The 23,061-nt window shown below is 42.6% G+C and overlaps 1 protein-coding gene and 1 long non-coding RNA gene across 7 annotated transcripts in view; one reads left to right on the forward strand and one right to left on the reverse strand.

Moving 5' to 3' along the window:
- The window catches only part of HIPK1 (homeodomain interacting protein kinase 1), a 53,847-nt gene extending 44,847 nt beyond the window's left edge, over nt 1-9,000 (reverse strand). For 2 of the 4 annotated variants that reach the window (XM_027536053.1, XM_027536047.1), the window contains exon 1: nt 1,729-1,750. The gene's annotated coding sequence lies outside the window, so the exon portion shown is untranslated. Of the gene's footprint in view, nt 1-1,728; nt 1,752-8,858 lie in introns of those variants that run through there. The other 2 variants (XM_027536060.1, XM_027536069.1) reach the window with 2 other exon arrangements.
- A 265-nt stretch (nt 9,001-9,265) lies between these two features.
- On the forward strand, nt 9,266-22,350 carry LOC113889407. Of its 3 annotated transcripts, none has more exons than XR_003510255.1 (3): nt 9,266-9,536; nt 19,875-20,013; nt 20,226-22,350. It is a non-coding gene; the product is annotated as an uncharacterized LOC113889407 (long non-coding RNA). The 3 variants fall into 3 exon arrangements; XR_003510258.1 differs by lacking the exon at nt 9,266-9,536 and adding an exon at nt 18,895-18,934; XR_003510254.1 differs by lacking the exon at nt 9,266-9,536 and having other exon boundaries at nt 19,428-20,013.
- Nucleotides 22,351-23,061: the final 711 nt, after the last annotated feature.

Consider the following 23,061-nt stretch of genomic DNA (forward strand, 5'->3'; position numbering starts at 1 on the left):
CCCCTCTTCAGCTCCAAATCCTTATTTCACACTTCGATCTGGATCCCTTAGAGACATCTCAACTCAACATGCCCCAAATGCTACTTTCTAAGACGTCCACAGCCAGTTTTTTTACCTCGACTGAGAGACACTACCACACATCCAATATCTCAAGCAGAAATCAAGGTGGCAAGGAGTCTCTGTTTCCTAATCTACAAAATGGTGACAGCAATACCTATATTATGGGGCTCTTCTGAAAATTAAATGATTTAATACAGAGGACAGGCTTAGTGTCTAGAACTCATTTAATATTATTATCCTGACTCATTCCCCTCCCTTTCTACCCTCTCTTAATCCCCATGTCTAATCTATAACCAAATCTTATCACTCCATCTCCTAAGTGAAGTGAAGTGAAGTCAGTCCCGTCCGACTCTTTACGACCCCATAAACTGTAGCCTACAAGGCTCCTCTGTCCATGGAGTTTTCCAGGCAAGAGTACTGGAGTGGGTTGCCATTTCCTTCTCCAGGGGATCTTCCCGACCCAGGGATCGAACCCAGGTTTCCCGCATTGCAGGTAGACGCTTTACCCTCTGAGGGTGGCTTCCCAGGGAAGCCACCAGGACTCCACCTCCTAAGCATATTTCAAATCAGCCATTTTTCTCTACCCTTATTGGAACCTTTGTAGTGCAAACTGCCAGGAGACTCCAAACTCATCTTGAATGCACTCAGGGAATCTTTGTTTTTAAACCATGTAGACTGGAAGATTACTCTTTCTTAACTATCTCCTTCCTTCCGCCTCCAGGGTCTTTCATTGCTTTAGATAAAGTAAAAAATCCTCAACCTGTCTTAAAAAGCTCCTCCCAAATCTGGCTGCTGTCTTACAAAATCTCCTCACTTCAATTGCTCTACCACTCCAGCCATGCTGCCCTTTTTGCATTTTTGGGGAGGCCTTCTAGTATGTTGGGAGACTTTGTTAGGAAAACTGTTTCTTCTCTCTCACAAACTCCGTCACCACTGCATTCCCACAGCATGCTGTTCCTACCTTATGACATTAAATTATTTACTTATTTATAAGTTATATTCCCAGGTACTGTAAAAGTTCCATGAGCGCAGGGACGGTACCTGTCTTGCTCTTTAGCTTATGTCACCAGAATGTGCCACACACTCTGGCGATATACAGACACTCAGTATCTGCTGCTTGATTTGACCACTGCCAGCCAACCTCATTTCCACTCCCTACTGCTTGTGCTAAACTCCAGGATACTCAAATGCTTGTTCTGTTTTGGCTTTTTGACATCCCTCTCTTTTAGCTGTGCTGTCCTTGCGATAATGGGGGAAGTCTCCCCTCTAGTATAGACTGTAGCTTTATTAGTCATAAGAGAATAAACACACATACATGGAAAGGAAGGAAACATGGCAAAGGGATGTTACAGAACATAAAAAAGCAAAGTGTGTGTTTCTGTGTGCCTGAATGTAGCTAAAAACCATCTGTACTGGACCAAAGAGCTGAAAGGAAGAACCCTCAACCTTTAATTTCTAAAATGCTGTCTGGATTTACTTTCAACAAGAGTTTCCATAATTTATAAGAACCTTGAAGAGAAAAAAAAGTGTAAATTAAAACAACATTATTGCAATTTAACTCCTAGGTTACAAATTCACAAATCATCTTGTTCCACCTATATCACTGGCATAATACCAAACTATAATAAAACAAAAACTAAAATCAAGTAGTGCCTTTACAAAACTTACCTATTAATATATGAAAAAATAACATCATAAAATCAAACATTTTTGAAATTGGCCTGGAAAATCCCATGGACAGAGGAGCCTGGTGGGCTGCGGTCCATGGGGTCGCTAAGAGTCGGACACGACTGAGCGACTTCACTTTCACTTTTCGCTTTCATGGTTGGAGAAGGAAATGGCAACCCACTCCAGCGTTCTTGCCTGGAGAGTCCCGGGGACAGCGGAGCCAGGTGGGCTGCCGTCTATGGGGTCACACAGAGTCGGACACGACTGAAGTGACTTAGCAGTAGCAGCAGCAGTTCCATCATATATTTGCTAAATCTTTTAGCACAACCTTCTTATACCTGAAAGTGAAAAAGTGAAAGTGAAGTCACTCAGTCGTGTCTGACTCTTGGCAACCCCATGGACTGTAGCCTATCAGGCTCTGTCCATGGGATTTTCCAGGCAAGAGTACTGGAGTGGGTTGCCATTTCCTTCTCCAGGGGATCTTCCAGGGATTGAACTCGGGTCTCCCGCATTGCAGGCAGATGCTTTACCAACTGAGCCACCAGGGAAACTTCTTGTACCTAAGAGTATTGTAAAACTACCTGAATTCAAAATTTGCAGTTTGTAGCTATGTTAGGAATATGGAGGTTTAAAGTAATAACACTGAAAAGAATTCATGAAATATAACAACAAATTTTTAAAGTATGGTCATAACTAGACACTTTGTAAAAATATTCTATTTACCAGAGCAATGTAATGACAACTTGTCACCCAATGAACTAAATAACAGATACTGATGGCTTCAAATTCACACTGAGCATTGCAAAAAGTACAAGTTCTAAGAAACTGTTCTGAAAGTTCAAGTATATAAATGAATATAATTCTCATCCAGTAAGACAAATTTAAGTCCACCCATAGGGAAACAACAACCCACAATTTCAGTGGCCTCCCCCCTCCCCCACCCCTGGCAAGGGTCTGTGACACTGCAGTCAACAGTCTGCCACCAGAACTCTTATAGTGTGGGTGACATTCATCCTGACCTCAACTAGCACTGTGGGGGAAAAAAAAAACAGAATCAAAACTGCCTAGAAAAATCTACACTCTTACTTACCATTTGAAACTCAGCTAAAAACAGCCAGCTCTAGACACAAAAAACTATGTCCCACAAAATTTGCTTTGCAAATGGGGAGACACTTTTCTTCCTAGGCTGAGACTTCCCAAACAAAACTATGCAACAGGATTAACATCTGTGGAAAATTTACCATGTATCACACTCTGTTGAGCATATTATACATATTTTCAATTCACATGAGAACTGCTCCCAATAAATTAAAAGCTAACTTCCTGAAAATGCTGCACCTCTTGACTCTAGCAGTAAACTAGTCTTTGCATTTCAAACCTGATTTTCCAAGGATTTAACTATCTAAATATAATGACAAACTTGCCCACTGAATTAATCCCAAACCAGAACTGGTAGCCAAAAGGCTACTGGTACTTGTATGTATTACTAAAAAGAGAATTGAGTCTTGCTAGGATCCAAGCCGGAAAAGACAATGGCACCCCAGTCCAGTACTCTTGCCTGGAAAATCCCATGGACGGAGGAGCCTGGTAGGCTGCAGTCCATGGGGTCACTACGAGTCGGACACGACTGAGCGACTTCATTTTCACTTTTCACTTTTCCGCAGTGGAGAAGGAAATGGTAACCCACTCCAGTATTCTGGCCTGGAGAATCCCAGGGACGGAGGAGCCTGGTAGGCTGCCGTCTATGGGGTCGCACAGAGTCGGACATGACTGAAGCGACTTAGCAGCAGGATCCAAGGCTATCAAAAACAGTCAAATTAACAGCTTCCCCCCTCCCTCCCATGGGCACATCTATTTGACAATATTAATGGGGTGCCCGACCTCAGGGGCAGGATTCCCTGGTGGCTCAGTGTACAGAATCGCCTGCCAGTGCAGGAGACACAGGTTCATTCCCTGGGTGGGGAAGATCCCCTGCAGAAGTAAATGGCAACCCACTCCAGTATTCTTGCCTGGAAAATCCCACGGACAGAAGAGCCTGGCGGGCTAAAGACCATGCACAGAGTCGAAGAAGTGCTGGACATGACTTAGCAACTAAGCAACAACCACTACCATCCTATGGGCACTACAGGTCGATAAGTGAAAAGTGAAACTGTTAGTTGCTCAGTTGTGTCAGACTTTGTGACTCCATCTTCTGTAGCCTGCCAGGCTCCTCTGTCCATGGAATTCTCCAAGCAAGGTTTCTCAAGTGGGTTGCCATTTCCTTCTCCAGGGGATCTTCCTGACCCAGGGATCGAACCCCAGTCTCCTGCATTGCTGGCAGATTCTTTACCCATTGAGCCACCAGGAAAGCCCACAGGTAGATAATCTTACCATAAAGAATTCAGATATTATAATTATGAATGAAACTGCTGGGTATGACAATCAAAGTAACCATTGGTCAATGTTTTGCCTAGTCTTCAGTAACTTCCTTCTTCTCCCTGAGACACCAATAAATTCCCAACTCTTTTACTTGATGTCACCTTTGTCTTTTTGATACAATTTAACAACTGGTTAACTAAATAACTGTAAAATCAGTACTACATACTGATTTCTCCCTCTAGAACTTGTCCTCAGCTGCCATGTACACAGATGTACATATTCTCCAGTACACTGATACAGAAAGAGTATTCAGTGGGTAAATAAGAATACAAATTCTGTAAAAAAAGGTAAGACTGGGAAGAAAACTCTTCCACTGGAACACCAAATATCTCTCACTCCACCCCTACTGTATACCCTGCACTGCTTGCTTCAACTGCCTAACCTGTCTCCCCTAATGGTACTCTTTGGCCTTCTTTTTAAGCTCCCTTCTCCAATTCATTCTTCACCTTACAATCAAAGCTTTTACAAATGCATATCTATGTCCCATTTAAAATTTTAGAATAAAGTCCAAAATCTCTAATTTAGATTGTCAGGCTTTGTAAGCTCTGGACCCTGACTATTTTGTAGCCTCATTTCACTAGACTCTTTCCCGCAGCACTCCCTTTTCCAGTAGTTCTAAATATCTCTGGTCTAAACTTGACTTCTGCCTCAGTTCCTTCACACATACCATTGTCTCTCTAAATTTCATTCTACCCTCTCGGTTAGCCTTCTTTTAACTACCACTTATCCTTTCAGCCTCTACTTAAAGCTCATGTTTTCTGTGTGGCACAAGACTGTTGGTCTGGATTATAGTTTAGTCTCTCCTCCACCCCATGCACAAAGCCAGACTCCATTTACCAGTCCCTCTCTCCAATACAAAGTGATACATGAGCCTTTATAGCGTTCTCTTCCTTTTCCACCAAGAGGAACCCAGGAAGACCCAGTTTCTGCCATGAGACAACACTCGAGGGAGGGCAGAGCAGCAAGATGGAAAGAACACGGGTACCTGAATGATTATATAGAGCAGAGTCCCCTGCCCATCAAAAAGGAGCAGAAGAAAGACCCAAAAAGGAAAACAAGGGCCAGAACACATACTGACTTGTGGGCCACTCTGGATTTTTATTTTAGGTATGACTATTTGAAATTATTTATTTAAAAGTTAACTTCTAAAAAAAAAAAAAGTTGACTTCCCTTCTGAACTGCAAGTTCTAAGAGGGCAATTGTCAATAGCAGAGTATCATCTTCCTTTGTATCACCAGCATCAATCACAATGGATGGAATACAGCATGTGTCAAATGTTTGATAGAATGAATGACTATAAAGAGACCATGTTATTTCTCCATATATAAAGGGATCTCAGAAGTCATTCTCACTAAATTAGAGAAATACACATGATAAAAATTACAGCCTCTTGTCTACAAGAGAATACTTTTCTAAGTATAGTAATACAGAAGAAAAAAATAACCTTGAAGCCCTGAGGACACTATTTGAATCAAAGTTCCCCACCCCCTTTCCTGTAGCACTTCCTTCATATGGAACCATGTGAAAGGAGCCAGTTCCCCAACCAGTATGCAAAAACAGGCTGTGGAATAGTGGTGTTAGCTGACAAAGTAGTAACTCTACAATTCTATGTAATTGCCAGCCATTTAGACCAATTTTGGAATATTTTGGTAAACTGGCTGAGGTGCTTTCCTTCTAGGGAAGAAATTTTTTTCCTAAATTTCAATAGCTCTCTTCGATTTATCTGGAATGACGAACCTAAAGCAACAGAACAAAAGAAAAGTAGGTTTTTCTGGTGTTTGGTAAAATGGTACCTAGTATGTGCATAGGACAGTCTATAAGATCTATAAAGCTTACAATAAAGAAAGCTATACCTCAGTTTCTATCATAAGAAAAATGACAGGTTAACAAAGCATAGGCCAATATGAAACACGAACACTAAGAGAGGACCTTTAGCCAGAAAGGGCCTAAGGAAATAGGACTCAAGTAAGGTCACAACAGTCTGACAGATGGAAAGCAGATGAAGGTCTTACAGATGAGAGCTAACTTGAGCAAGTATTCCAGGGGATACGGAAAAATGAAAAACTGTTTAGAGTATTTGAGTGGAGAAGACACTGGCAAAAAAAAGTACAGGGATTCTTACAGCTAAAATAGACCTTTAAAGACCCTTTCTAAAACACCCTAATTCCAAGATGAGAAAAAGTAGACCCAAGAAAGCCACACAAGTTTTACCCAGAGCTAATGAGCAGTAATGCTGTCAAAAAATTCAGGTTTTCTGATTCTTTTTCATTAAGCACGGTGGGAAAGCATTGTCCCAGGCACCCTTAAAGAAGGGTGCCAAAGAAGCCAAAAGAAATGCACCTAAGTTTCCCTATTTTCAAAGAACTTAAAATGTTGCTTAGCTGATGTGACACATAAAAAGAAAAATATAAAAACAGGATGTAAAATTTTTTTAAGTGTCAAATTATGCTCTACAAAGATACATAAGGTATTTAGGGAGTTGGGAGATTGGAAACAAAAAATAAAAACAAAAAAGGAACCGAAAAGCAAATCAATTACTGTTGAAGTGGTACTTGAAAGAAAAATTATTTTGATGACTTCTGTTCAGAATGGCATTAAATTTAAGGGAAGAAACTGCTGCTGCTGCTAAGTCACATCAGTCGTGTCCAACTCTGTGCGACCCCATAGTGGGGAGGAATTAATAACTGTAACTTTAAAAATTATGGATTGCTTTATACAGTCATGAAAATAAAAGGGCCGATCAGGAAGTTCATGTTTGCAAAATTACCTCAAATTACAAAAGAACCAGTTACAATATATAACTAACAAGTTGCACAAGTTCCAAGTGTAAGAAGTTCATAAGGCAGGTTTGGCTCACTGATTTCTACCAACAGAACCAATGACTAAGCTGTGCTTATGAAAACCAAACCACAGAAAAAAAGAATTCTATTTTCCAGACAATTGTGGATGCTGAGATTATCTTTTTTTTTTTTCCCTGTTAGTAGAAAGTTCTGGTTTGGTTTTCAATCTCAAGTTACCAATCAACTTGCTCTGCAATCCATAAAACTACAATGTCCAGATAGGATAAAGATATCACCAGCTAAAGTCTTATTACTAACCAGAGTCAGTATATTTACAAGATCGCATTCACCATTTTACTGGTAAGATGCTTTACTGGCCTGCCTGCCTCCAGTTGCAACCACAAGTACATTACCAAAATATTCTTCAAGCCAGGGAACAGTGTCTTAAAGTCAATGATATCCTTCTTCACACCATCATACCAGTTCTACAACACAGAACCCGGAGATTATTACATGTATCTCCAGAATCACCAGCTGCATTAACAACTATATAAAATGACCTGTTAGTATATTTTTTAGATGTTTTACAGAAAGCTTTAGACCTACATATGAAAAAGAGCTGGTAATGATTTGCATTCTCTATAATCTTAAAAAAAAAAACTACACTACAGACCAGGAATCAAAAATAGCTTTACACAAACAAGAACAAAATTGTAGGTTTTGCTGAGGGCATCAGCCACTTAATTTAACCCCATTTCACCAGGAGCAGGAAGCCATGCTGCTGTTTTCATCAGTTACTAGGAAACAAATAAGATAAAGGAAGGATTGGGCAGAAGAGTCTATAGCTGAAATTAACAATTTGATACAGTGACTGAAAATTCCCAAAGGAAAAAAGCACCTAGAGCTGCCTCAAAAAGAGAATCTGCAACATAATCAATGGTTTAATTGGAAAAAAGACACACTCGAGCTTGGGGCTGTTTTTTTCCCCCCCTTCTCTAGCCCCTCCTCCCTTCCCCCACCTAAACAGGAAAGAAAGCGCGCCCAGCGTAAACACAGGCCAAACCTTACGGTTTGTCACCACAACAAACTGGAGGTTAGACCAGTGCTCTTGGAGACTGAGTCCCTGGTCTCGGTTGCTAGGCACAAAAACGGCCTCTTTCCCACAGACCTGTGAACACCGGGACGGCGGTGGGGGTGGGGGGCTGGGGCGCGGAGGCTCACCCAAGAGTTTTGGTGGTTTCCTCCCACCCCACCCCCCAGACTTTTTTTTTTTTTTTTTAACGAAAGCTTTGGTAAAGTGGCGACAAACAGCAAAAGTTTCCCTTTGAGCCAGACTTCTAGATCTACCTAACACAGATATACATTTAGGTTGGCCGGTCCCACGTAGTCTCCACCACCATCACGATTTATCAAGCTAACGATTAAAGAACACAAGCGGAGAGGATAGGAGGGCTTCCACACCCACCCCGCCGCGCCGTCCGTTCCAGACACCGCTTCCTTGTCCCCAACAGCACAGATAGCCCCAAACCAAGGCGCTAAGCAGAGCTGTGAAATTCACGCGCGCAAGCCATACACTGGGAACCGGCCACGACACCCGAGGAAAAACCGGCCGGGTGAGGAGACGCCAGGAGGCCCCCTGTCATCTGAGGACAACAACACGCCCAGGAGAGAAGTGGCAGGACACAGGAGTTGCCCCGAAAACAAGCCCACAGCCTCCCCACTTTCTTGGGAACGCCATCCCCTCCGCGGCCGGGAGCGGCCGGGCCACAGGGCTTGGCGCCGGGTCCCGGGTGGGGGCTGCCGAGGGAGGCGCCCCCCGCAAGGCCGGGCGCCCCGGAGAGCCCGTGGCCAGCCCGGCCCCGCCTCGGAGACCCGATAAGAGATCGCTCCCCGCCAAGGCCCCTGCCCGCCCGCTCTCCCGCCTCGACTCACCGCCGGTGTGTCTTCTGGTTCTCAGCCGCGAGCTGGGGCTGCCGTGAGGAGGCGGCGGAGGAGACGAGATCCGGGGCCCCGCCGCCGGGTCATCATACCCCCTGCGCGAGCCGGCCCGGGCCCCGGCCCCCGCCCCCCGGAGCCGTCCCCGCGCCCGTCCCGCGAGGGGAGCCTTCTCAGCCTCCCGCCCGCTCCACCGCCCGGCCCCCCTCCGCCGCCGCCGCCGCCTCAGACCCGCGCGCTCCCTCCTCGGCCTCCCGCTGCTGTCCGGGGCCACCGCCGGGCCCCTAGCTCCGCAGCCGCGGTTGTCGCCAGACCCGACAAGCTGAGCGCCGAGCGTCCGCCCTCATCCGGCCCGCCCCGCCTCACGGGAACTAGTCCCGGGTCCCGCGCCATGACACCTACTGAGGCGGAAGTCCGGGAGAGCGGGAGGATTACGACGACCTCATATTACGGGTGGGAGTGGAAGTGGGAGTGGGTGGACCTCCGTGGGGAGCCAGCGTGGATAGAGTGCTGGGGTCATCTCCCCGTCCCCTCCGCACGGCCAACACCGAGGTGACTTAAGGTGCCTAGTGTCGGTGTGAGGTCCAGGTTTAAAATGTCATCCCCGCCAGTGTGACATCACCACCGCCTAGTGTGACACCTCCAGAGACTGAGCAGCGCGCGGGGAGGCAGCTGGTGAGGAATGACCCAAGTTTAGGCTTTAATGTTTCCTTGCTATCTAGAGACGTTCTAGCTACTTGGCAGATGTGTATGGGATCTGTGAGCCTCCACCCCCATTAGGACTCCCTGAGGGGGCTCTTTCATTCCCTCCTTGGGAAGCTGGGTTTGCAACAGGAGGTGAGAAAGAATAGTTGTACTCTGAACCCTACCCCTCAAGCGCTCCAGTGAGCTCATACTACCATAATTTTCTCTCCTCTACCGGGAGATAGTAAAACCGGGTGTTCAGGAAAAGGAATGCAACGTTCTGGAAAAAATAAACACTGCCTGAAAACTAGGTTATCCTAAAAGAAAGACAGTTGCCATCTCCCTTGGCCAAGAGATTCTGAAAGTCTTCAGATATACCTCTTGGTGTGTAAAATGCTCTGATTCCTAAAGTGTGGGACATTTTTAGGCAGACAGTTTATTTTTTTCCTTCCCACAAGTTCTGGAGGCAGCAAGGATCTGAGCCCTAGAAAGTGACTGTACAGAATTATGGTATTTACTTGCATATACTCTTTAAGGGGGCTTCCCAGATGGCGCTGGTGGTAAAGAATCCACTTGTTAATGCAGGAGATTTAAGAGATGTGGCTTCCATCCCTGGGTCAGGAAGATCCCTGGAGGAAGGCATGGCAACCCATTCCATTGTACTTGCCTGGAGAATACTGGAGGAGAGAGGAGCTTGGTGGGCTACCATCCATAGGGTGGTAAAGAGCTGGACATGACTGAAGTGACTTAGAATGCTGGTACTCTTTAAGGAGAGGGCAGATGTAGCTAAAATAAGATTGTACTATCAGGTTACAGTCCTCAGGTCCCAGTCATTTGACCTCTTTGGGTTTTGTTGTTATTATTCAGTCCCTAAGTCATGTGAAGAGTTGACTCATTGGAAAAGACTCTGATGCTGGGAGGGATTGGGGGCAGGAGGAAAAGGGGACAACAGAGGATGAGATGGCTGGATGGCATCACCAACTCGATGGATGTGAGTTTGAACTCCGGGAGTTGGTGATGGACAGGGAGGCCTGGCATGCTGCAATTCATGGGGTCGCAAAGAGTCGGACACGACTGAGCGACCGAACTGAACTGAACTGAAGTCATGTCTGATGTGACCCCATAGACTGCAACACCCCAGGCTCCTCTGTCCTCCACTATTTCCCAGAGTTTGCTCAAATTCATGTTCATTGAGTTGGTGATGCTATCTAACCATCTTATCCTCTGCTGCCTCTTTCTCCTTTTGCCTTCAGTCTTTCCCAGCATCAGTGTTTTCCAGTGAGTTGGCTCTTTGCATCAGGTGGCCAGAGTATTTGAGCTTCAGCTTTAGCATTAGTCCTTCTCATGAATATTCAGGGTTTATTTCCTTTAGAATTGGCTGGTTTGATCTTCTTGCAGTCCAGGGGGCTCTCAAGAGTCTTCTCCAGCACCACAATTCCAAAGCATCAATTCTTCAGTGCTTAGCGTTCTTTATGGTCCAACTCTCACATCCTTACGTGCTTACTGGTAAAACCATAACTTTGACTATACAGTCCTTGGTCAGCAAAGTGATGTCTCTGCTTTTTTAATATACAATCTAGGTTTGTTATAGCTTTCCTTCCAAGGAGCAAGCCTTTTAATTTCATGGCTGCAGTCACCTTTTGTAGTGATTTTGATGCTCAGGAAAAGAAAATGTGTCACTGTTTACACTTTTTCCCCTTCTATTTGCCATGAAGTGAAGGTACTGGTTGCCATGATCTTAGTTTTTTGAATGTTGAGTTTCAAGCCCGCTTTTTCACTCTCCTCTTTCACCCTCATCAAGAGGCTCTTTAGTTCCTCTTCACTTTCTGCCATTAGAGTTGTATCACCTGTCTATTTGAGGTTGTTGATATTTCTCCCAGCAATCTTGATTCCAGCCTGGGATTCATCCAGCCTAGCATTTTGAATGATGTACTCTACATATAAGTTAAATAAGCAGGGTGACAATATACAGCCTTGTTGTACTCTTTTCCTAATTTTGAACCCGTCAGTTCCGTATCTGGTTCTAACTGTTTCTTCTTGACGTGCATACAGGCTTCTCAGAAGACAGGTAAGGTGGTCTGATATTCCCATCTCTTTAAGAATTTTCCACAGATTATTGTGATCCGCACAAGGCTTTAGCATAGTCAATGAAGCAAAAGTGGATGTTGTTAATATTTATTTATTTAGTTGGCTGCACCAGACCTTAGTTGGGGCATGTGGGATATTTTAGTTGCGACATGCAGGATCTAGTTCACTGATCAGGGATCAAACCCAGGTCCCATGCATTGGGAGTGTGGAGTGTTAGCAACTGGACCAACAGGGAAGTCCCTTGTTAAACCTCTTTGGATCAAAGAGATCATTTTTGTGAAGATGTACTCAAGTGGTTATGCAGCCTTTGGATTTCTCTCTTGCCTTAACAATGCTAGAACAGTTCTATTGGGAAGAGGAAAGTTTATTACCCTAGAGAACCAGGGTTAGCAAGAATGTTAATTCCACAGGGGAATTTTGGTTACTTATTTTAACAGAAACTTGGAGGACATGAAGTGCTACACTGGGCTGACCTGGGGAACATCGAGACACGGAGAGTGGGCCAACAGGGCTGCTTGGGGAGCCAGGAGAAAGGCAGGGCTTGAGCTCCAGAGAAGAGCAGATCTCACTTGAAAAGCAGGCTTCCAATACACTAATTGCTTACTGTGCTTTGGTTCAACCCAACTGCATGACAGGCCTCTAAGCTCCTGTTAGGAGAACAGAACATTATGTCCCTTTCTGCTTGTCAAACACATCTCAAAATTTGCCCTGAGGATGTCTTTTCTGATTAACTCCCACTTAATTCTAGTTATTCAGTCATGCATCATCATTTGACTACTTCACTTCTTGTACACTCTTTATTTATACTTGTTGATATCATTTTCATTGTTCTTTGGTCATTTCCTCAGTCAGTTTCACCAAATGGAGACCTTTTAAAATCTGGTATTTTCCCCTCTCTAATATCTATATCCATCCAACAAAGTCTGCCTGCTCAATGGCAGGTTACTCTCCTAGACCCTCAGTCAGATGCGAGATGAATAAGACATGGTCTTTTCCCTCAGAAAATTTGACAATGTAGTGGTGGGAAGGGGATGCATGGGTGATGTATTTCCATGAAGAAATATATTTACCTGAAGAAGTTTTGAAGGACAGTGTCAAGACTGTCATTCACCATCAGAGAAGGTGATATTTAAACATGGTCTGCTCAAAGAAGTTTCAGAGTTTAACTAAAGTTGATTTGTTCATTCAGCAGAAATCTATTGAGTATCTTCTGTGTGCCAGGCACTGTGTTAGAATTAAAGATACGAAGAAGAAAAGGTGTGGTCTGTGCTCTGAAGGAGCTCCCAGTTCAGCAGAGGAATGTCAGGATTTGGAAACTAAAATGGGCTGAGTCAGATTTTGAAAGGCAACGCAGAGCTAGTAGAATTTAATCAGACAAGTAATATGAAGGAATGTGTGCTTTAAAGAGAGAACTGGTAGCAGTGAGGAGGATGGCAGGCTGGAGTGCGAAAAGACTGGAGAAACTGTGCATACTTAGAAAACTATGATGAGGGTTTGATGAAGCAGAAAACATGGAGAGAAGGGGGCAGATATGTGAACTGTTGGGCTTCCCAGGTGGCACTAGTGCTAAAGACCCACCAGCTAGTACAGGAGAAGAGACGTGGGTCTGATCCCTGGGTTGAGAAGACCCCCTGGAGGAGGACATAGCAACCCACTCCAGTACTGTTGCCTGGAGATTCCCATGGACAGAGGAGCCTGGCAGGCTGCAGTCCACAGGATCACAAAGAGTCAGACATGGCTGAAATGACTTAGCAGGCACGCGTGTGAACTATTTCCTCCCAAATTCAGGGCAGCTGGAGAGGGAGATGGAGCTGTTGCCAGTTGGAAGCACTGATGTCTCATCTAGGGTATGATACCCCTCTAGGGCTTGGAGCCCGGATTCAGTATTGTAGGCCAGAAGTCTCTTCCACAGGAGCTGCAGCGCATAAGGCCAAGTAGAAGCTGACCAAAAGGCTGTCTTGAGAGAAACTAAGGCAAACTTCCTACACAAGTAGTAAATATGAGGGACCAAGAAGAAAAAAGATTTCAAGTAGAAACCAACAGTTGCAAAACTGGAAAAACCAGATGAGAGTGAAAGGCTGAAGTGAAGAATAGAGGGCAAAACGTGGGAAATTTTTTGAAAGAACAAGAGAGAATCCTCACTGATTTTTAAAATTTATTTATTTTTAACCGGAGGATAATTGCTTTACAATTTTGTTGGTTTCTGCCCTATATCAACATGAATCAGCCATAAGTATATGTATGTCTACTCCCTCTTAAACCTCCCTCCCATCTCCTGCCCAGTCCCACCCCTTTGAGCTCCCTTTTCATAGAGCAAATGACTACTCTCTGTTGTCCATATGGTAATGTATATGTTTCAATGCTGCTCTCCCAGTTTGTCCCACCCTCTCCTTCCCCCACTGTGTCCATGAGTCTCTTCACTATGTGTGCGTCCTGCACTATGAACTGCAGGTTCATCAGTACCATCTTTCTAGATCCCATATGTATGTGTTAACATCTGATACTTGTTTTTCTCTTTCTGACTTACTTCACTCTGTATAATAGGCTCTAGGTTCATCCACCTCATTAGAACTGACTCAAATTCTTTTTTATGGCTGAGTTATATTCCACTGTATATATGTACCACAGCTTCTTTATCCATATGTCAATGGACATCTCAGCAGCTTTCCTGCCCTAGCTATCGTAAATAGCACTGCAGTGAACATTGGGGTACATGTGTCTTTTTCAATTATGATTTCATCAGGGTGTATGCTCAGTAGTGGGATTGCTGGGTCACATGGTAATTTTATTCCTAGTTTTTAAATGAATCTCCATACTGTTCTCCATACTGGCTATATCAATGTGCATTCCCACCAACAGTGCTGCAGGGTTCCCTTTTCTCCAAACCTGTCTAGGTTTGTCATAGCTTTTCTTCCAAGGAGCAAGCGTCTTAATTTTATGGCTGCAGTCACCATTTGCAGTGATTTTAGAGCCCAAGAAAATAAAGTCTGTCACTGTTTCCATTGTTTCCCCATCTATTTGCCATGAAATGATGGGACCAGATGCCATGATCTTCATTTTCTGAAAGTTGAGCTTTAAGCCAACTTTTTCACTCTCCTCTTTCACTTTCATGAAGAGGCTCTTTAGTTCCTCTTTGCTTTTTGCCAAAGGATGGTGTCATATGCATATCTGAGGTTATTGATATTTCTCCTGGTAATCTTGATTCCAGATTGTGTTTTATCCAGCCCGGAATTTTGCATGATGCACTCTGCATATAAGTTAAATAAGCAAGGTGACAATATACAGCCTTGATGTACTCCTTTCCTAATTGTGAACCAGTTCATTGTTCCATGTCTGGTTCTAACTGTTTCTTCTTGACCTGCATACAGATTACTCAGGAGGCAGGTAAAGCGGTCTGGTATTCACATCTCTTTTAAGAATTTCCCAGTTTGTTGTGATCAGCACAAAGGCTTTAGCGTAGTCAATGAAGCAGAAGTAGATGTTTTACGGGAATTCTCTTGCTTTTTCTATGATCCAACTGATGTTGGCAATTTGATCTCTGGTTCCTCTGCCTTTTCTAAATTCAGCTTGAATATCTGGAAGTTCTCAGTTCACATATTGTTGAAGCCTAGCTTAGAGAATTTTGAGTATTACTTTGGTAGCTTGTGAAATGAGTGCAGTTGTGTGGTAGTTTGAACATTCTTTGGCATTGCCTTTCTTTAGGATTGGAATGAAAACTGACCTTTTCCAGTCCTGTGGCCACTGCTGAGGTTTCCAAATGCTCTCATATTGAGTGTAGCACATTCACAGCATCATCTTTTAGGATTTGAAATAGCTCAGCTGGAATTCCATCACCTCCACTAGCTTTGTTCGTAGTGATGCTTTCTAAGGCACACTTGACTTCACATTCCAGGATGTCTGGCTTTAGGTGAATGATCACACCATCGTGGTTATCTGGGTCATTAAAATCTTTTTGGTATAGTTCTTCTGTGTATTCCTGCTACCTCTTCTTAATATCTTCTGATTCTGTTAGGTCCGTACTGTTTCTGCCCTTTATTGTACCCATCTTTGCATCAAATGTTCCCTTGGTATCTCTAATTTTCTTGAAGAGATCTCTAGTCTTTCCCATTCTATTGTTTTCCTCTATTCATTTGCATTGATCATTTTGGGAGACTTTCTTAGCTCTCCCTGCTATTCTTTGGAACTCTGCATTCAGATGGGTATATCTTTCCTTTTCTTCTTTGCCTTTCGCTTCTCTTCTTTTCTCAGCTATTTGTAAAGCCTCCTCAAACAGTCATTTTGCCTTTTTGCATTTTTTTTTCTTGGGGATAGTCTCGATCCCTGTCTCCTGTACAGCATTACAATCCTCCATCCATAGTTCTTTAGGCACTCTGTCTATCAGATCTAATCCCTTGAATCTGTTTGTCACTTCTACTGTATAAGCATAAGGGATTTGATTTAGGTCATACCTGAATGGCCTAGTGGTTTTCCCTACTTTCTTCAATTTAAGTCTGAATTTGGCAATAAGGAGTTCATGATCTGAGCCACAGTTAGCTCCTGGTCTTGTTTCTGCTGACTGTATACAGCTTCTCCATCTTCGACTGCAAAGAATATAATCAGTCTGATTTTGGTATTGACCATCTGGTGATGTCCATGTGTAGAATCATCTATTGTGTTATTGGAAAAGGGTGTTTGCTATGACCAGTTCATTCTCTTGGCAAAATTCTGTTAGCCTTTGCCCTGCTTCATCTTGTACTCCAAGGCCAAATTTTCCTGTTACTCCAGATATCTGTTGACTTCCTACTTTTGCATTCTAGTCCCCTATAATGAAAAGGACATCTTTTTTTGGTGTCAGTTCTAGAAAGTCTTGTAGGTCTTCATAGAACCGTTCAACTTCAGCTTCTTCAGCATTTCTGGTCGGGGCTTAGGCTTGGATTACTGTGATATTGAATGGTTTACCTTGGAAACAGATCATTCTGTCGTTTTTGAGACTGCACCCAAGTACTGCATTTCGGACTCTTTTGTTGACTATGATGACTATTCCATTTCTTCTAAGGGATTCTTGCCCACAGTAGTAGATATAATGGTCATCTGAATTAATTAGCCTATTCTGGTCCATTTTAGTTCACTGTATAAGCTGTATGAACTGTTTATATTTTCCGGAGATTAATACTTTGTCAGTTGTTTTAGTTTGCAATTATTTTCTCCCATTCTTAGGGTTGTCTTTTAATCTTGTTTATTGTTTCCTTTGCAGTGCAGAAGCTTTTAAATTTAATTAAATCTCATCTGTTTATTTTTGTTTTTAATCCATTATTCTAGGAGGCGGGTCAAAGATCTTGCTGGGATGTGTATCAAAGGTGTACTGCCTGTGTTTTCTTCTAAGAGCTTTATAGTTTCTGGCCTTACATTTAAGACTTTAATCCATTTTGAGTTTATTTTTGTATATAGTGTTAGGAAGTGTTCTGGATACATTCTTTTACATGCAGCTCTCCAGTTTTCCCAGCACCACTTATTGTATAGGCTCTTTTCTCCATTGTATATTCTTGCCTCCTTGGTCAAAGCTAAGGTGCTCAGAGGTGTGTGGATTTATCTCTGGGCTTTCTATCTTGTTCCATTGGTCTATATTCCTGTTTCTGTTCTGGTACCATGCTCTCCTGATGACTGTAGCTTTGTAGTATAGTCTGAAGTCAGGACGATTGATTCCTCTAGCTCAGTTTTTCTTTCTCAAGATTACTTTGGCTGATGGGGTCTTTCATGTTTCCATACAAATTGTGAAAATTTTTGTTCTAGTTCTGTGAAAAATACCATTGGTAGTTTCATAGGGACTGAATTGACTCTGTAGGTTATTTTGGGTAGTATAATCATTTTCAAAATATTGATTCTTCCAATCCTAGAACATGGTATATCTCTCCATTTATTTGTGTCATCTTTGATTTCTTTCAAGACTTTTTATGTTGATTTATTTATCTTTGTCTGTGCTGGGTCTCCATAGCTGCATGTTGGCATTCTCTAGTTGCAGTGAAAGAAGGCTGCTCTCTAGTTGCGGTGCATAGGCTTCTCCTTTCCATGGCTTCTCTTGTTGTGTAGCATGAGCTCTAGAGTGTGGGCTCATTTGTTCTGGCATATGGGCTTAGTGGCTCTGCAGCATGTGGAATCTTCCCAGATCAGGGATCAAACCCAGGTCTCCTGCATTGACAAATGTATTCCTAACCACTGGAACACCAGGAATGTCCCCTTCGCTGATTTTTTAAAATCTAGACTCCAGAAAACTTTTAATTTTCAAATAATTTCAAACTCATAGAAAAGTTGCAATAATAATAATATAACCCTTTACTCAGATTTACTAATTAACCTTTTGACCCTCTTGCTTTAACATTTACATGCTTAGTTGCTCAGTTGTGTCTGGCTCTTTGGCCTATAACCTTCCAGGCTCCTCTGTCTATAGGATTTTTTGGGCAAGAATACTGAAGTGGATTGCCATTTCCTCCACCAGGGGATCTTTCTGACCCAGGGATCAAACCCACATCTCTTGCAGAATAATGATATTGTGTGCTTCTCAGAATATCACACCCAAAGTTAGATGATGTCCCTGTTCCTCACTGGGTAATAATTTTTTTTCTTTTATTGAAGTGTACTTGATTTACAATATTATGTTAGTTTCAGGTGTGCAGTGAAGTGATTCAATTACATACATATGTTTTTCAGATTTTCCATTATAGATTATTATAAGATATTGAATATAGTTCCCTGTGATACACAGTAAATCCTTGATGCTTATCTATTTTATGTATAGTAGTTTATATCTGTTGTGAGTTCCCAAGTGGCACAGTGGTAAAGAAACCATCTGCCAATCCAGGAAATGCAGGAGACTGGGGTTCAATCCCTGGGTCAGGAAGATCCCCTGGAGGAGGAAATGGCAGCCCACTCCACTATTCTTGCCTGGAAGATTCCATGGACAGAGGAGCCTGGTGGGCCATAGTCCATGGGTTCACAAAGAGTCAGACACAATTGAGCACAATGCATGAAGTTTATATCTGTTAATCCCATACTCCTAATTTATCCCTCCCCCTTAGTTCCCCTTTGGTAAACATAAATTTATTTTCTAGATCTGTGAATCTGTTTCTGTTCCGTATTTAGATTCATTTGTATTATTTTTTAGATTCTACATATAATGATAGAGGCTGAAACTCCAATACTTTGGCCACCTCATGCGAAGAGTTGACTCATTGGAAAAGACCCTGATGCTGGGAGGGATTGGGGGCAGGAGGAGAAGGGGACGACAGAGGATGAGATGGCTGGATGGCATCACCGACTCAATGGACGTGAGTCTGAGTGAACTCCGGGAGTTGGTGAGGGACAGGGAGGCCTGGCGTGCTGCAATTCATGGGGTCGCAAAGAGTTGGACACGACTGAGCGACTGAACTGAACTGAACTGACTGAAGGGCGTAGTTATCGACTCCAGTATTTTTGCCTGGAGAATTCCATGGACAGAGGAGACTGGCGGGCTACAGTCCATAGGGTCACACAGAGTTGGACACAACTAAGAGACTAACACTGTCACACTTATCTAAACTCCATCCCCTAGATTCGTTCTTCCCTATTAATAGAATCCCAGTTTCATTCAGGTAGAAGGAAGATCCTTTGATTTCAAGGAAGCTAAGTTCCTCTCCGTTAAGTGAAAAAATGGAAGTGTTAGCCACTCAGTCATGTCCGACTGTTTGCGACCCCATAGACTGTAGCCTGCCAGGCTCCTCTGTTCTTGGAATTCTCCAGGCAAGAATACTGGGGTAGGCAGCCATTCCTTTCCCCAGGGGATCTTCCCGACTGAGGGATTGAACTTGGGTTTCCTGCATTTCAGGCAGATTCTTTATCATCTGAGCCACCAAGAAGCCCTTTCCCACCCCCAAATCAGGGGATAAATCACAATACGTCTAAATCAATCTGGTGATACCATTTCTCCTTGCCAATGATTGGTCTAGGAGTGGGTACAAGACACAGTTCTGGTTAATGAAATATGAAAGGAAGTCTTCTGGGAGGCTCTTAGGAAATTTTTTATTTTTGCATAAAGAGAAAATTTTCTTTTGCTCCTTTCTCTGTCTTTTGGCTAAGACAAAAGGATGAATACCCAAGGTCTGGAGCTACCATGGCTGTCTTGTGCTCAAATGGGGCATCAGTCTTTGTTTTTAGTAACTATCTTAAGTACATTTTTCATGTAAAATGTGAACAGAGGAATAAATATGCCATTATGTTATCATATATAAGGGATATTAGCTCAAGTATGACAGGTACACTCTTGGGAAGAAGTGGTTATCATCCGTACAAGGCCGCAGAGAAGAGCATGATATACAAAATTGAAAACGGAATCACCCATGCACATTTGGAAGCTGCCCAGGATAATCAGGTGAGCAAGGACTCTCCATATCATCATGAAGGTCCCTTCTATATATTGTGAGAAGGCTGTGTCACCTCACTGCATCCACATTACTCTCCTTCCCCAGCATCTCCCCATTAAAGTTAGGTTGGTTACTGGGTTGGTTACTGCCTGATTGCAGGCAGGAATCTGACTTGCTTGCTCTCAAGTCTACATCTTGTTTTCTTCTTGGATCACAATAGGTCATTTTGAGGATTGGGTTCCAGCAGAAGTGATGGCTTTGGCCGAACATGAGCTTGGGTGAAGACTATGCCTGTGGGGTTAAAGAGAAAGAGTCAAGGACTTCCCTGGTGGCACAGCAGATAGGAATTCACCTGCCGATGCAGGGGAAATTGGTTCGATCCCTGGTTCGGAAAAATCCTGTAGGCAACTAAAGCCTGTGCACCACAACTACTGAAGCCTGTGTGCCTAGAGCCTGTGCTCTCCAACAAGAGAAGCCACCACAGTGAGAAGCCTGTGTACTGCAACCAAGAACGGGAAAGTGACTCCAGAGCGAGGTGGTGGTGCACAACACTGTGAATGCATTAAATGCCACTGAATTGTACACTTAAAAATAGTTGTTTGTTATGCGAATTTCACCTCAGTTTTTTTTTTTAAAGGAGGATGAAAGTTTGCAGGATTTAGAAATAATGGGTAAAAGACTTCACCCCTAATTTTTCTGATTTTCGAGAGTCAACCCAGAGACTCTTCTGGGAGAAGAGCAAATGCCTTAACCACTTACACAACAATTATGAGGGAAGGAGGGTTTGAGGTTTCATTTCTGTTTCCTCCCTTATCCACACATAACCATCGTCCTGTCTCTCATTTTCTTCATATACTAGATCTTTATTCAGCAAAACCAAGGGATAGTGCTTTTCTCTCCTTTTACCTGGATCAGCATCATTCCTCATTATCATGCCTCCATCATTTCCTAGCTTTTCACCTTTTCTTTGACCAACTGTTACATGCATGAGCTTTTATCACTTTCATTCCATATGTCATTCCCTATCATCAGTTCTAAGCAAAAGCCAAAACAAATGCTGGAAGAATGCACACAAAGACCCACAAGGGAGAGGGCAATAAATCAGGACAGGACCTCAAATTTTAATAACTGATTATTACTTATGCTGTGTCATTTTGCAGTTCCTACAAACTCTGAAATCAAAAAGACCTTAATGAAATATCCCTTGCCTAACACAATTCCTGATATGTGGTCGGTAATAATAGCTATTTTGCTGAGTAAATTACTGAGTGTTTATTCATAGTACTCAAAGCATCAGAATTCAGTAAACTATAGAATAGAGTTTAAGAAATTTCAAAATAGCAGTCTTTACCTTTTTGGCCATGCATTTAACTGATTTTTTTTCTATTATTGCTTTTGGAAACTCATTTGTATAAAATCTGTAAGTTGTCATCAAGTGATTAGCAAGTGGTTCTCTCTGGTGGGGGTAGGGGAGCTGCCCTATCAAAACAAACCATAGAGGGTAAATTTTCTGATGTGAAATAGGGCTTCTGCCTGATCAACCTCAGTGCTCCGAGAATGTCCAGTATAAACAAAAAGCATGGGCTTTGGAGCTTAATGTCACTAGGAATCCTAACTCTTCTGGTTACGAGGGTATGATAGTGGGTCTGCTCATGAGCCTCACTTATCTCATCCTTAAAATGGAGATGGTAATAATACCTTTTCTGTACCTCCCTCATTCTGTCCATTGGAAAATTTCTTCAATGTTACTTTCAAAAAATATCCTGAAATCCACTACCATTCATCTCCACTGATAACTGTCTACAAAATCAGAAAGTCTCTGAGAAGTAGAATATAGAATAATAACAAATATGGATTTGTCAGTCCTATCTTGATTTAAAAGTGCAGGTTTTAATTATGTATGTACTGACTAAGAGCCTTGCAGCAAGAGACTGCTCTTTTGTGAACCAAAATTGCCTGCTCATTCAGGTGCTTTTCCGTAAGGACATAAAGTATCACTACTTGGTGAATTAAACAGAAAGGATTAAATCAAACTAAATATGGTAATGCTGTGTCTTCTACTGTATCTTATAGATCTCTCCTAGAGGATGCAGCTATTCAAAGGTCAGGACTAATGTTATTTGCTATAAAATTTCATAATTAAATAATTAAAAAATAAGTATTCTCTGATAAATTCATTTTTGTTTACTGAAAAGTCCTAGTCTCTCAGGAAGTGTAACCTCTAACCCCAAGGCTTGTGTTGACTCCAAAGCAAGTAAAACATGTTTTTTCCTCTTAAGTACATAGTTCTAAAACATGTCTATTATAGGAAATAATGTTGATTCATAAAACATTTCAATTATTTACTTGTAGATAAATCAGTTTTTTTCTTCTTCCTTTCTTCATTTCCTCCAAATATGTTTATCTATGTAATATCTTTGGGTATATAGATGTACTTTTCCCTTGTGAAAGCTCTGGTAGAAGAAAAGGGATGTCTTTCTCCCTTCAGCTGCTTGTGCTAAAGAGGTAACTCTGATTTTTATCCAAACACAATGCAAAAACACCAGTATCTCTCACTGCTGGAAGAGCTTCCTGACTGGTATTCTTGCTTCATTCTTGCCCCATTCTCCATCTGTTGCTTTCAAAAATATGTATCAGATCATACCACCCCAGTACACTAAAGCACTTTCCATAACACTTAGGCTAAAACCCAAACTTCTCGCTCTGTAGGTCACATCTGATCCGACTCCTACCTCTGCCTCTGATCCCATCTCCTTTTCTCTTCCACTTGCACAGCTCTTGCTCATGTTCCTTGGGCATAGAGCTCATGGCCATCACATGGTTTTGGTGCTGATGCTGCCCCCAGATCTTCACCTGGCTGGCTCCATTTCATCTCTCAGGTCTTGAAGTGTCATTCCCACCAGGATACTTCCTTGACCTTTATCTGAACTGCTCCCCACCCCCATTAAACTAGTATTAATATCTTCTTCTTCCTCTTTTTAAAAAAATTGTATTTATTTTCTTTTTATTGTTTATTAATTTATTTGGCTGCACCAGTCTTAGTTGTGGCATGTGGG

This window comes from Bos indicus x Bos taurus, chromosome 3 (genome assembly GCF_003369695.1).
Source record: "Bos indicus x Bos taurus breed Angus x Brahman F1 hybrid chromosome 3, Bos_hybrid_MaternalHap_v2.0, whole genome shotgun sequence".
Classification (NCBI taxonomy): Eukaryota; Metazoa; Chordata; class Mammalia; order Artiodactyla; family Bovidae; genus Bos; species Bos indicus x Bos taurus.